A 14,149-nucleotide genomic window follows, 5' to 3' on the forward strand; every position below is an offset into this window, starting at 1 on the left:
GATGGAAAAAGGTTGTAGATACCTACAGGGTTACAGAAATAGTTAAAAAAAAACTGCGAAAGTTTCTTTGTTGTATAGTAATAATTATTAGTAACAGTTAAGATGTAACTCATCAAAGTGCCTAATTCAATGTATAGGTTGTAGTGTTCAATTTTAATTCAATAATACATCATTCTTCATAATACAGAAAACCAAAAAACAAATAATTATTGAAAACAGGAATTTTTACGTAAAACAAATTTTTGATAAAATCTATTTAATTCAAAAACTGAAAATTATAGTTGAAAATTTTACCACATTTTTACGTTAGCATTTTCTATACTAAGTACAACTTTCAAAATATTTTGACCCTTCGTATTATATTTATAATAAAATGTATGCTCTACCATAAGCCTGAAACTTTAATACAAAGTTCCTCATAAGTAAAAATACTATCACATTATTTTTTTTTAATCTAGAAATTTAAAGTTAGAAAACCAATTTAAAATTTAAATTATTTTGACTGGTCAAAAAGGTAACTACTTACAAAAATACCATACTATTTTAAAGCAATATATTTATTCCACTCAGAATCTCAAATTATATATTTTACAAGTATATATTAATTATTTAAAAAAAAGTTTTCCAAAATATGTAATTCGGAATTTTCCTTTTTTTTATATTTTCTATAAAAAAATCTAATATACAACAAAAGAGAATTTTAAACAAATAATTTTAAAATATGATATACAATTATATAATTATTGTATGCATATATAATTATTTTATTTTCTACACTAATAAAGTATGTAATGCATAAGAGGTCCAAAAAAAAAAATAATAATAATATTGAAAGGTTCGTGAATAATAATATTTATGCATATTTTAATTATTGTAAATCTTGAATACCAAATTAAAAATAATAGTTACAAATCTTCTATTTCATGTATGAAGTATATGATAATGAATATTACCATTATAGTTTATAAATTAAATTCAACCTTTAAGCGTCAATATTAACACATATTATATATTATTCATAATAAATTTAAAGTACAATTTTTAAGGTATGTTACACTAGCCTCAATTAACCTCGGTCTTAGAACGATTAACTTCAGCAACTAGATATAAATACATAGTAAACAATCTGTAGTTGAGACCCATTAACTCTTTTTTTTATTTAGTTACGTGCTTGAAGTAAATTTATAAATGTACTGAATGAATAAAGAACATTTTTATGACCAACTGAAAATAACAAATTTTAATGTAGTCTGTGACAACACATCAATTATTTTATAAGCTCTAATTATTAATTTTTTAACTTAGGTTAAAAAATATTGAAAAATATTACTAAGCATATTTGTTTGACCAAATTTATTTGGGGTTTTGGTGTTGACTTAATAGTGGTTCCTTAATTTCCCTAAATGACTCATCAAAAGCAAACTATTTATAATATACTTTTTCTCAATCAAATGTAATTTAGTGAAATGTAAAAATATGTATATTTATCTCCGAGCTTATTAATAGTTAGTTCAATAAATATTGCGATGTGTACACAATCCGTGAATGAATCTACTCAATTAAGATTTTAAACACTATTCACCTCAATCCTTATATTTCTTACCATTAACTGTTAAAAATTGTATATTTACAAACTAGTTTCTATTGCTAATGATTAGTCACAATTCCTCATCAAGAAATATATCTTTTATATCACTTATTATCATACTATTATTGTGAAATAACTCCAAGTTTGTTTAAAAACATAAAATTATGAAAAAAAGTATGTAAACTTACATACATTTTCTTTTTTTATATTCAATAAACAAATCGGTATAAATGGGTTTTATTAAATAATCTTAAAGAAAATTGCTTTTATTTTGCTTATATTTTTTCCAATTTACAAGCTTAGAACTATGTTAACTTTAAAAATAAAACTACCTACGCTTAATTTTATTTATTTATTGAAAGAATACGGAAAATGTCTTTTTCGATTCGTTCAAAAAAAATATATATAATTTTGAAATAACAGTATATTGGTAAATGATCAATGAACTAAAATGTTAGATTTTCTTGTTCATAACTATCATTAAACATAAATTAAGTTAAAATTGTTGTATAATTAATTATTCTATGCTTTAGTACAAAATCAAACGATTTAACAGTCTTTAAATAATTTAAAACGAATTTCAATAATTATCCTTTATATTCTGTCATCGAAATCATTATTAAAAATTTAAGATTAATTTAAAGTAAAATTCATTAACTTCAAAAATGATGATGATAATAGTGTTAATAATTTATTATTTTATTAAGTCTATGTTTTAATAAATTATATAACTTTCAATGCTGGGATTTAAAATATGAAAACAACTAGTACAAAATAAGTACAACTAGTACAAGATTATTACAACTTTTTATATTATTTATTTCACGATGAACTACCTTCATTTAGGTTTATATCTTAGCATAATAACATATAATATTATTTATAAAATAAGTGCGGAGACTCCGATTCATTTTAACAGAAAAATATATCCCATAGAAAAAAAATCATCATGCTTTGTGAAATACTGATATTTTATACGTAAAGAATAAATCAATATAAGTTGAAATGCGTACTTAGATTTTGCAAACTCTATTTTCAGAAGTAGGAATAATCTTCCAAATAATCACACAGTTTTAATTATCCTTAAATAAATTCTACTGGTGCTCTAATTAAATTCAAAAGTCCAATAAAACCTATAAAAAATCTTCATATTTCCAAATAAAAAAAATAATCAAAATCTGACTAATTCATAAAGCGTGAAAGCTTATTTTACAAATTATTTTTGTTTGTTAAAATGGTTTGATCATATTTTTCTGTAAGCCACCGCACAGAACGAAACTATAAATTGATTTCAAGTTTTACTCCTTTATACAAATACGGCCCCTTTGTTCAACGCATATAACATAAATAAAAAAATATGTTAAATAAATTATTCTATATTTATTTTATCTATGCGGCTATATTTGAATAAATTATAATAGATTAAAATTTAAAAAGAGTAGAATGTTTTTAAAATTGTAATAAGAATTGAGAACTATTTAGACTGTTATAATAATTTGTTCGTATATAAAAATACATAGTTGAATACTTATGTAATATATTATACCTACATTAGGTACATTAGGAATTGTATAAGAAATCATAATTTCAAACCTTAAAAACACTATTTGACCTGTACAATTTCTGAACAGTATTACCAGTATTGAATTATCTTTAGAATATCTGTATTGAATATTAATAGTCAAACTAAAAAGACAAACTGTGATCGGATGGCAAATGATTATGATAGACCTGACACGAATTTAGAAATAATTAATGTAGGCAAATACCTATATTAATGTAGTAATCAGTGACTACAAGTAGCAGACTATATTGATTACACGTTACTAACTATAAAAAAAAATCACTATCTTATTATTTTAATATGAAATCTAATTTTCATATTCAGATTTCGTTAAAAAATAAAACTGTTTTACATTGCTGCGCCGATTTAAAATAATTGAATAAACATTTTTTTCTCTAGAAATATTTTGAAAACGCATTTGATGAATTTTACTTATACTTACCGAAAATATTCTCACAAACATATTACGAATACGTAAAATATATATTCAGAAAAAAATATAAATTATTGAAGTACAATTGGAAAATTAAAGTAAAAAATAAAATAAAAAAACGGCGTAATTGGTCTACTGTTTAGTAACATAGTAAATATGAGTGTATCTCATCAATGAGTAAGTTACTATGTAAAATTTGAATTCAATAATAAATATTTCTAAAAAGTGATTCTAAGTAGAAATTATCAGTTACATTATTAACTTCTGAGTTAATTACCGATTATAAATAAATCCGCTCAAAATTTAAAGAAAATTAAATTTTTAGATGATTTTTTTTCCAGAAAAAAATTGATATAACTAATGATTTACTCACATATATCATATCGTAATAATATGTTACTATTCAAACAATTAATACACTTTTAAGGTTTGAACTACACCACATATTTTTTTTTTTTAAACTTTTTTCTGTACCTTATGTGGTTCACAGCACCGGAAGAAAAAATAAATTAATAGTTAACTCATTAAGAGTAGGTAAATACACTAATCCATTCTTGTTAGCTGTATTCAACATGTAAAGTGTCCACTTTTACTTTTGTATACACATCAAAAGTTTTTAAACCGAAAAATAAAAATGTTACTTATTGTTTTTAAAAAAAAAATCCAATTGAAATTAATTGTATACGAGTAATAATACGGTTGTCAAAAAACAAATATAATTGTTATTTATTTATTTGAAATAACCATTAACATCAGTCGATATTGAGAGCCGATCACAGGTTTTTTAACACATAAGGATTACATAATACACCATTAACAAATAAAATTACCTAAGATATAACTAACTTAATTATCAGTTAGTATATAATATTTATTTTTGTTGTGTACATTGACAGAACCAACTAATTTGATCGAAAAATCACTTGAAAATATCTCTAAAATAGATACGTATAAGTCGTATATATATATATATATATATATATTATATATTATTATATAATGTATATTGGTACGAGTATAGTATGTACAATGTACAATATCATCAGTGCCGGATTAACCATTAGACGCAGTATTAGCAGTCCAATGTAACTTGTGCAATCCCTAGAGCAGTGGAGAAATTCCATAAAAATAAATTTGTATCAGTGTTTCCTAATTTAATAATTGTGTTTATGTAATGTATTTATTTATTGTTACAACAACAACTTTTCAGGTATCAAAAAATTTACTAAAATCTACAATTACAATCTAAAATTTATTCCAATTTTAAGTTTTTTGTTTAATCTATATTTTTTCAATCGAAAATCTTTTTATTCAAAAGAAACAAAACAAAATACAAAGAAAGAACGAATTTGTTAAATATGAAATTTCAATATCTATTTATATTGAATACATACAATTCCATTAAATGTTTTTACTCGCCTTTTTTTTTTTTTTTGTGTCAACCAAACTGTATTATTAAGCGCTTTTGTTCGTCAAGAGCATATTTTATTATTAATCTGTGAGGTGACAAATGGAGTCAGATGAACAATTTTTAGTCATTATGTATTAATCTCATGAGCAGCAGTAATATTATATATTGTGATACATATATTGCCTAAATATTATTAATTGAATGCACAAGAGGTAAAGGTAAATCTTATAAGGTACACACTGTTGGTCAACTTTTTTGTATGAAAAAAGAACATTCAAAACAATTTGGTTTAATATAATATATATGATTCATTCAACTACGTCTTTATTTCTCAATCCTATGATCAAGAATCAACTATTATCGTACAAAATATTTATTTAGGTAATTTTTATTCAATCAAAATCTATATTTACAGTATATAAAATTAAAATTATTTTATATAAATTAATATTTAATCAAACAGTCACGAAGAACTTATATTGCATTATAATCCTAAATAGTTGAATAAAACATTTTGATAGTACGAAAACTACAAAATGTATTATTAAATACTTGAAACACCTTGTTAATATTTCCAAGAACAGACCCAAATGTAAAAAAATATAAGTTCTAAGATATGGAATTATATGAATTATTTTGTTCAATTTGTGTTCAGTAACAGTAGGAAACAATTGTTATTATTTTCCAATGACAAGAGAAAATGTTTTCAATAGTCTAAGAATCTAAATGACATACAAAGTAAAAAAAAAAAATAATTTTATTCAAATGGTTGAGACTTGAGCTTATTAAACCGGTAAGAAAGTTTTAATAACGTAATAATTTATTTTACTATTATGTTTTTTTGAACTAATTTATATAATAATATAATCATTTATTAATCTTCGTTATTAGTTTTTAATTTATAATTAATCTTTATAATTTATTGGTCACATTATTTGTACTCAATTTAATCATATTATTTATCTATAAAAAATATAAAGTATGTACTATTATTAAATATTTAAATGTATGCACGGTAATAATATTACTATATATTTTGTAATACAATCCTAGTGTATTTATATTATATGTTTTAAAATTTGAAAGTAAAACGATAGGGTATAAATTATATGATTAATCTGTATTCTAACTATTCTGAGCCATTAGCATATTCTTATTATTTTCACAAACTTGACTTTAACATTTTGAAAATGGTTACTTCAAGTTTCAACAACAACTTTAAGTTTTAAACAATAATGCCTATTGCTAAAATACTAAATTAAATTATGTTATTCTATACCTGTGTTTATTATTTACATAAATTAAGAATACAAATTATATTAAATATATATGTAAATAAGTCGTTATTGAATGTTTTAGGTACCTATTTAATATTATTTTTAATAAATCTAACCAATTCAATTTTATCAAGTGATTTTTTTGAATTAATATTTTTCAATGGTTTTGTCAGCTACATTGACTGATTGATTATTACTTTCGGAACACCAGATGTATGATTTCTTTCGTTTCTTTTTTTTAGATTAACATTTTTTTTCAAACCATTGCCTTTGAATATGACTCAAGGTGAAAATGTATTTGGAAAAACTTCTATCAAGTTTATATTAATATTTGGTGAATTGGAATCTTCTAAACCTTTAGAGATGTACAAAAATATCAGATTATTATAAAGTTTTTTTTAATACGAATCTTAAATTATTGTAAATGCTGAACTTTTGTTAGACATTTTTTTTTAATACCTTTTTATTATTTAAGTAGCTATTAATATAATATACTATAATACTATTAAAATTACATTACACTTTACTATTAATATATGAAAAACTACGATGTCGTTGTACGTAGTAATAAATTTCGAGAGAATCTCGTCATTGGATAGGTCACTATTATTTATATTAAGTATAATATGGGTAATGGATATATTCATATGTTTATGTACATAATTTATAAATATAACAATATAATAGTAAACGCACCACGATATAGCAACATTTACATTAAGCCGTTATTAATATGATATTGTGAATACAATATATTTTAAATCAATATTCGACTTGGGTAGTTTTTGTTTTAATTATTGATAAATAGACAAGATAATGATAAGACAACAGTGTTCACAACCATTATTATTACTTATTTTCATAAGGCGTAACATTTTGTTACACGCTTAAGTAAGCATCAAAGAAATAGAAAACATTAAATAACAATAATCTGAATAAAATATATCCTATATATTATTTTTTCATGTTTATCTATTCGATGTGTTAACTAATGATAGCGAGTACATCATTATTTATTATAAAAAAAACATCATAAATATTGTGTTCCGATAGTATTATTTCTACACCAATATTTTGATTCGTAAACGCGTGTTTATAAACGTATACTTACATTACCTATTTGAAAGTTTTGAAATGTTTTCTAAAAGAAAAAAACCAAAAAAAAAAAAAAAAATAGCTATCTACTTAATCTAATAAGTTATTAAAAGTTTACCGTTAATACTATTATACGAGTATGTTACTCAATAAGATATTATTCGTCTGTTTGTATATTATATGGTCGTTCATTAACGCGATCGTTCGGTATCACTATTCATTAGTCATTACGCGCGCAGCTACACACTGACAACACGGTAAACCATCGCCCGACGCTTCCCGACCGCATATATAGGAAGAGGTCTTGCGACGTGTGCAGCAAGCACGATCCACGCCGGCGGCAAACCGATCGTTTTCAGTTTTTCCCCAATCACGAATACGCACACGACTTCTGTTTCGCTTATTGCTGTGCTTATTTTGATGGGACGACGAGTGATCGTCATTCGTTTAAGTTAACGTTCGTTTTTGTCTTTCCCGCTGTGGGCGTACTGGCCACGTCCCTGACACGGAAACGTTACTGGAACACTTTGCTTAATATATTATTATGTTTTATATTTTATAATATCGAATTTGTCACTAATACGTCTATAACTATTACGTTACCGATCTGCCGGAATCTCGAGGTGGTCACCGTCACGATAATATTATTCTCGTGGAATGTGTAAATCAATTATTTCAACCGACACGAAATTGCGTAGGTACAAATGCTCGGAGATAAAGTTAAAAGACAAAATGTTAATACATCTGTGTATATTGATCGAGTGTCGTAGCTTAACTGCTTTGCAGAAATATTAAACAATAATAAAATATATAGGTGCTCATATAGTAGATCCTACGCGCGAAGCCGTTAAAACGGAAATTACCAACCAATCTCTGAGATCAAAATATTCACAATGATGTTATAATAAGATATATTGCAGCGTGCCAGCGTAGAAATAACGAAATTATGAATAACATTACCACATTAAATTGTAATATTAAACAGTTTTTCTCTTTTCTTTAGATTGAAAAGGTTAATTGTTTGCTTGTATACTTATTTTTTATATTGCATGTTTAAAGTTCATCTTAGAAAAAAATCAATACTAATGTGTACAAATTCGTACTTCCATCATGCACTAAAAACCGAATTAATTTAAAATATTCAAACATCAACGGTTACGATCACGATCGCTCTTGAAATGTAATAAGTATACCCACAAATCGCGATCCTCGGCAGACATAATAGTATACAATTATATAATTATATACTCTCCATAAAGGCAATATGGTAAGGTTATATAAAACGTAAGACTACGGGATCACATCCAGTAACTGTTATGCGATGTACAAAAGTCGAGAAGTGACACCCCGAACTCCATATGGCACAGTCTTAAAAATCAAACTAATTATTGGAGCCTGCATAATGTGATACGTAAGTCATCTCGTCATCTCGATGTGTCTTTTAATAAAATTGATGTTCCGTGAACATGATTTCAAGTATAATTATATTACGCTACAGAAAGTCTAATATATATATTATTTATAATAACATAAAACTACGCTCTACAAATATTATGACGATTGCATTTTTACTGATTTATTGTTAACATACAGGTGAAAACAGGTAAAGAAAAAAACTATTGACTTTGGAAGTCCGATTGCTCTGCTGTATAGTAGGTTTCGATTATAACTCGCGATATTGAGTTGAACGCATTAATGGATAAGTTTAATTTGAATTCAATGATAAATCGTAACATACGAAAAACGATTTTGAGCGGAAACGACTAACAGTTTTTTTTCGAAAAACATCGTTTATATATTATTAACGATCATAATATTTTACTGTGTATTATTGTTATTATGTAACCTGTAAGTCTGCAATTCTGACGTACAGTAGAATGGTATTAATAGGTTCGTGATATAAACAGCTTAAAATTAGTCTAAATATTAAGACAGTTTAATGGTGTACGGAAAATGATAATATTTAAGTAATAGTTTAATGTTTCGAATTTATATGGATAATATTTTGGAATATCTAACATGTTATAAAATAGCAAAAAATTTTCACGGAGAATTTTTAATTGTTATTTATTTTTATGTTAGAATATCTAATTTTTTAAAAATTTAAATTTCAAGCGTTCATAAAAAAATAATGTACTAAATTTACCTACATTTAATATGTTTTTTTTAATTCCATTAAGAACAATTTATGAGGTATCTTGCATACAATTTTTAAGTTAAATTAATTTAAATTTATAATTATATACATTATCAATCATAAAAATATTTGCTATTTTTGTTAGTTTTATACAAAATTAAATTATACATAAACTCATTATTAAAACCTAAATATAATTTCCTATACTCAAAACCACCTCAAGGTTAAGTCAGGAAAATTGAAAAATTTTAATTCTCTAAAATGGACACAAAAAAAAATGGTTAAAAATAATATTCTGTTGGTAAGCAAATACTTTCATAGCTTTAATCATAATATCACAGTGAAAATAATTTAACCAATAAGTATATTGAATATATTCATCGCTTTGCTCCAAAACTAATATAATTCTTAAATACGGCTAGATTATAGTTTTAAACGAATATTAAAACAAATTAAATTTTTTCTCGGAAGTTTCGATACAATAATCACACACGAGTTTATTACAAAACTTACAAATAAAAATGTATTATTTTTTCTTCTTGTTGATCTACATAATTTATACAATTTCGTTATGAACTAGTGCACAAAATCGGAATCTTTACTTTGTACGACCTATTTATTTGAATGCATAACATACATACTATATAATGATATATTGACATAATATTATATACTGAAAACCTATATGATCTATTTTTAAATAGAGGATTTTTTTCCTTACCAGTTACCACCAATATACGGGTTTGGGATCGAATTAACATTATTATAATCGCGGTATATTCGAATTGTGTCCCTCAAAATTACACAATATTTAAATTTTCCTAGTTGAATCCTGATTACGTATTACTATAGTATGTCTGAATTAAGTCCTGACTTTCGTGACGACGAAACCACATTTTTAATCATACATATTTTAAAATTAAAGTATGGACAACTGTTCCAAGTCTATGTTCTTTACGATATCGTTGTAAAGGGCAAAAACAAAAAGGAAAATGTTTCACTGAAACAGTTATAGTCAACGCCTTTAAGGGGAATTCAAAAAGTTTTTATAATCATTTTTTTTTTTTAAGTTTTAGTTTTGGGACTCAATTTGAATTCATCCCTCTCCCCTCGCCAAAACGAAAAATATTAATATTATGATTATCGTAATCGAAATTTGTATTATTTTTATTATTATTATTGTCGACGACATTTATATTAAAATATATATTGTTCGTGCTCGTGTTATTCGTACGTACTATTATAATAATATTGTCCTACCCAATAACGACAATATGGCTCGTATTAATAAAGCACGGAAGTACTCACCACTCGCTGAAGACGATCGTGAACACGCGGACTTCGCGGCACGTGCTGCTCGCGGGACCTCCGAATGGTATTATGGCGACGGTGGCGGCAGCGTACAACACTTCCGGTCGGCTACGACTGGCCGCCCGTCGTGTTCGGCTGACACTGCTTTCGTCGGGCGGCGCGGCCGTTTAAAGTTTGAATCGGCAGCGCCATACGGTGGCGGGTTGTATGTGCCGCGGCCGTATAATATATGACGTATAAGGATTTAAGGGTAGGTACGCGAGTTTCACCCTCCGCCACCGCCGTCCCAGAGCTTACGGTATACGTTTTAACAGCTCGACGACGACGACGACGTCTGCGTGAATTTTATTTATATTATAATATATATATATATATATTATATGTATATATATTATAATGTCTGTTAGACGTTGTTACTGTACGTTCACAAGTATAGCGAACGGATACCACACAGCTCTAAGTATAATATATATATATATATATAAATGTATTTATTTACTTCCGATATACTTCCGATACACGTCGAGTGCGGAGTGGCATCACGGGGCGGTACAGTTACGAAAAAGTAAAATAACAACGGTGTGTAACGCGTTGATTTCTTGCACTCGAATGCGTGTTTATTATTTATCGTTTATTATTTTTCTGAAAACGTGTCTGCAAATGTGTCCCGACGCCGCCGTACGCGTTTATAACAATATGTATTATGCTTAACGATTTATTGCGCCTTCGCGGTGTAGAAAAAAAATAACATTATCACTGCGAAAAATGTTTAAAAATTTGTTTACGTTTGTATAATAATATTATACTGAGGGTGATTTGCATCATGCGTGCTCACTTATATTTCTTCAATAACGCATTACTTTAAAATATTATTTTAATCCGTGGATATGTAAATGTATGTTTTTAAAAATAAATTCCAATAACTATTACATATTCTGTTTTATGTTTTTGTAAAACGATTTTTAAAAACATTTTTTTTTTAGTCTCAAATCTTATTTGAAAAAATATGGTCTTTAAGTGTATTTATGAATTAAGAAAATTAAAATTTTATCATCAAATAAATAATGGAATGATCATGCTTAATGAATAATTGAATCATTCTATATATACATATATAATGTATGTTGTATGATAGAAATAACAAAAATTGAAAATATATTTCTAATGTATCATATCATAGGAAGGTTCATGAGGTGAATACACAACGGAGATAATAACAATTATATGGTCATAACTCAATACACTTCCCTTTCATTTTTGTGAGGCCACTCATAAATATTTTACTTATATAAGAATTATTCTTAATCAATAATTAGTTTTTGTTTTTTTAGTTTAATAGTTTAAAATAATATCATGTATGATACATATTTTTTCGTCAACAACATCATTTTCAAGAAAGTTTTCATTTAAACTTATAAAGAAAAATATTTCTTTTAAAATACAAGCATATTCTTAAAAATAAAACGTTCTAAAAATAGATATCAAGTGCCTTGTTATATATTTTTAAAAATCAACTATTTTTATTTTAATTAAATTCGTAATCAGTGAAATGTGAAAATTACATGTCCATGTATTATGATTAATAATATAATAATATGACTTCAAAAATAATTCTTATTTTACTCATACAAAAAAGTATTATTCTTTGGTTGTATTTCCATTGTATAAGCTCTATCATTGGATTATTTAATTGTACAACTTTATTTCGTAGGTAAGGCAACATGATAACCAACCAATAATTATATTATAAGGAGGGACCCGTTTTGTCCAGATACCAGTATCGAACAATGCCATTTTAATCGTTTTAAAATTAAGTTTGTAATAAATTTTGAATAAGATAACAATATATTATTGTGTTTTACTACAACTGTAGTAAAAAGTTTATTACCATACAAATTATGATCATGAAACTGATTAGTGTTTAAAATATCCTCTTCATTCACCACTTTAGAGTTGGACGTGTAAAAAGTAGCTGAAAACCTACGTTATTTCACGCACCGTCAACGAATTTTATCCGTGCTTAAATTCTTCGAAACGAAATAGTGATTATATTTATTAATAACCACCATTTCTTTATTTAGCTTACTTTTTTTTTGTAAATAACATAGACAACGTTGAATATTGCTTTCCGCAAATATTTTAAATTACAAATTTTCCACAACTCGAAACTTCATTACTAGCGACTATACTAACTTATATTTCGTCATGTAATTAACTAATATATTAATGTGGAAATTCCTTCATAACAGTCGACTATCGTGTCATTGAATTTATAGCGAGATAAAAAGGTCTGTATATGTCATTGAAAGATAGTATGACGTGATCATTGTGATCGCAACAAATACAAGTCTAAATAATAAATATTGTCTTTAGCTTCATCGTGGTTTTTCTGGAATACGATAAATGAAACACAAATATTATTTTAAAACCATTTCCGACTTAATTTTAAAACGACTAAAATGGCTTTATTGGAATCGAGTGTCTGGAGGAAACGGGTAAGGATGATTTTTGGCGAAACGGGCCACACCCATATTTATCATTATCTACAGTAGAATTATTTTTATAAATACTTCAATATTATTAAATATTTGACAAATTATTTATTACTTATTTAAAATTTAAAGTTAGGCTAATAAATACTTATTAGTGGGCGATTTATTTTATTTTATTATAGTGCTGCGGATACTGACGGTCGTCCTTATCGATCCAACCGATCATATCCCACATAGGATTATATTTATTTACGATGCGTGTGCGTGATGTGAGTGTCGAACGACCAACCTGCGGTCGATTATTATTATTATTACAATGTTAGGAATTACGATTTAATTATTAGCGATTATTTAATCGAATTGGACGATAGTTGTATGATTTTGTATGAGAAATAAAACAGTTAACATTTTCCAAATGCCGTAGTGTATAATTTATTTTTAATTATGAAGCCATCCTTTTCCGTAGTCCGTTACATTAGGTATAATTAATTATATCTAAGAAATTGCATAGTGCCTACAATTTTAGAATCATAGTAGGTACATAATTTAATTATATTACGAGTATTGTACGTAAAGTGGACGGTGAGATAAATGTTGACATTATTATTTCGTCCTCTCGTTTATTATGATATAGGACTTTTTTGAAGAAAAAAAAATCACGAAACTGTGACGTCTCTTTACCAAGAGTCGTCTGGAACTCCGGAATCCAAGGCCTTTATAGTATATAGTTTTAATAGTATAATATGTTTTAAAAAATAATTCACATTGTTCAAATGTACCCCCATACATCAATAGAACCTTTCAATAACTCTTTGAACCATGCATTTACTGTTGAACGAAC

General features: G+C 26.0%; 1 protein-coding gene across 2 annotated transcripts in view; it reads right to left on the reverse strand.

Annotated features, from left to right (window-relative positions):
* LOC132923869 (hemicentin-1-like) overlaps positions 1–10,953 on the reverse strand; it is a 242,964-nt gene extending 232,011 nt beyond the window's left edge. For both annotated transcript variants that reach the window (XM_060987849.1, XM_060987850.1), the window contains exon 1: positions 10,814–10,953. The gene's annotated coding sequence lies outside the window, so the exon portion shown is untranslated. The remainder of the gene's footprint in view (positions 1–10,813) is intronic.
* Between the last annotated feature and the right edge of the window lie 3,196 nt (positions 10,954–14,149).

The sequence above is a fragment of the Rhopalosiphum padi genome, chromosome 3, assembly GCF_020882245.1.
Source record: "Rhopalosiphum padi isolate XX-2018 chromosome 3, ASM2088224v1, whole genome shotgun sequence".
In the NCBI taxonomy this organism is placed as follows: Eukaryota; Metazoa; Arthropoda; class Insecta; order Hemiptera; family Aphididae; genus Rhopalosiphum; species Rhopalosiphum padi.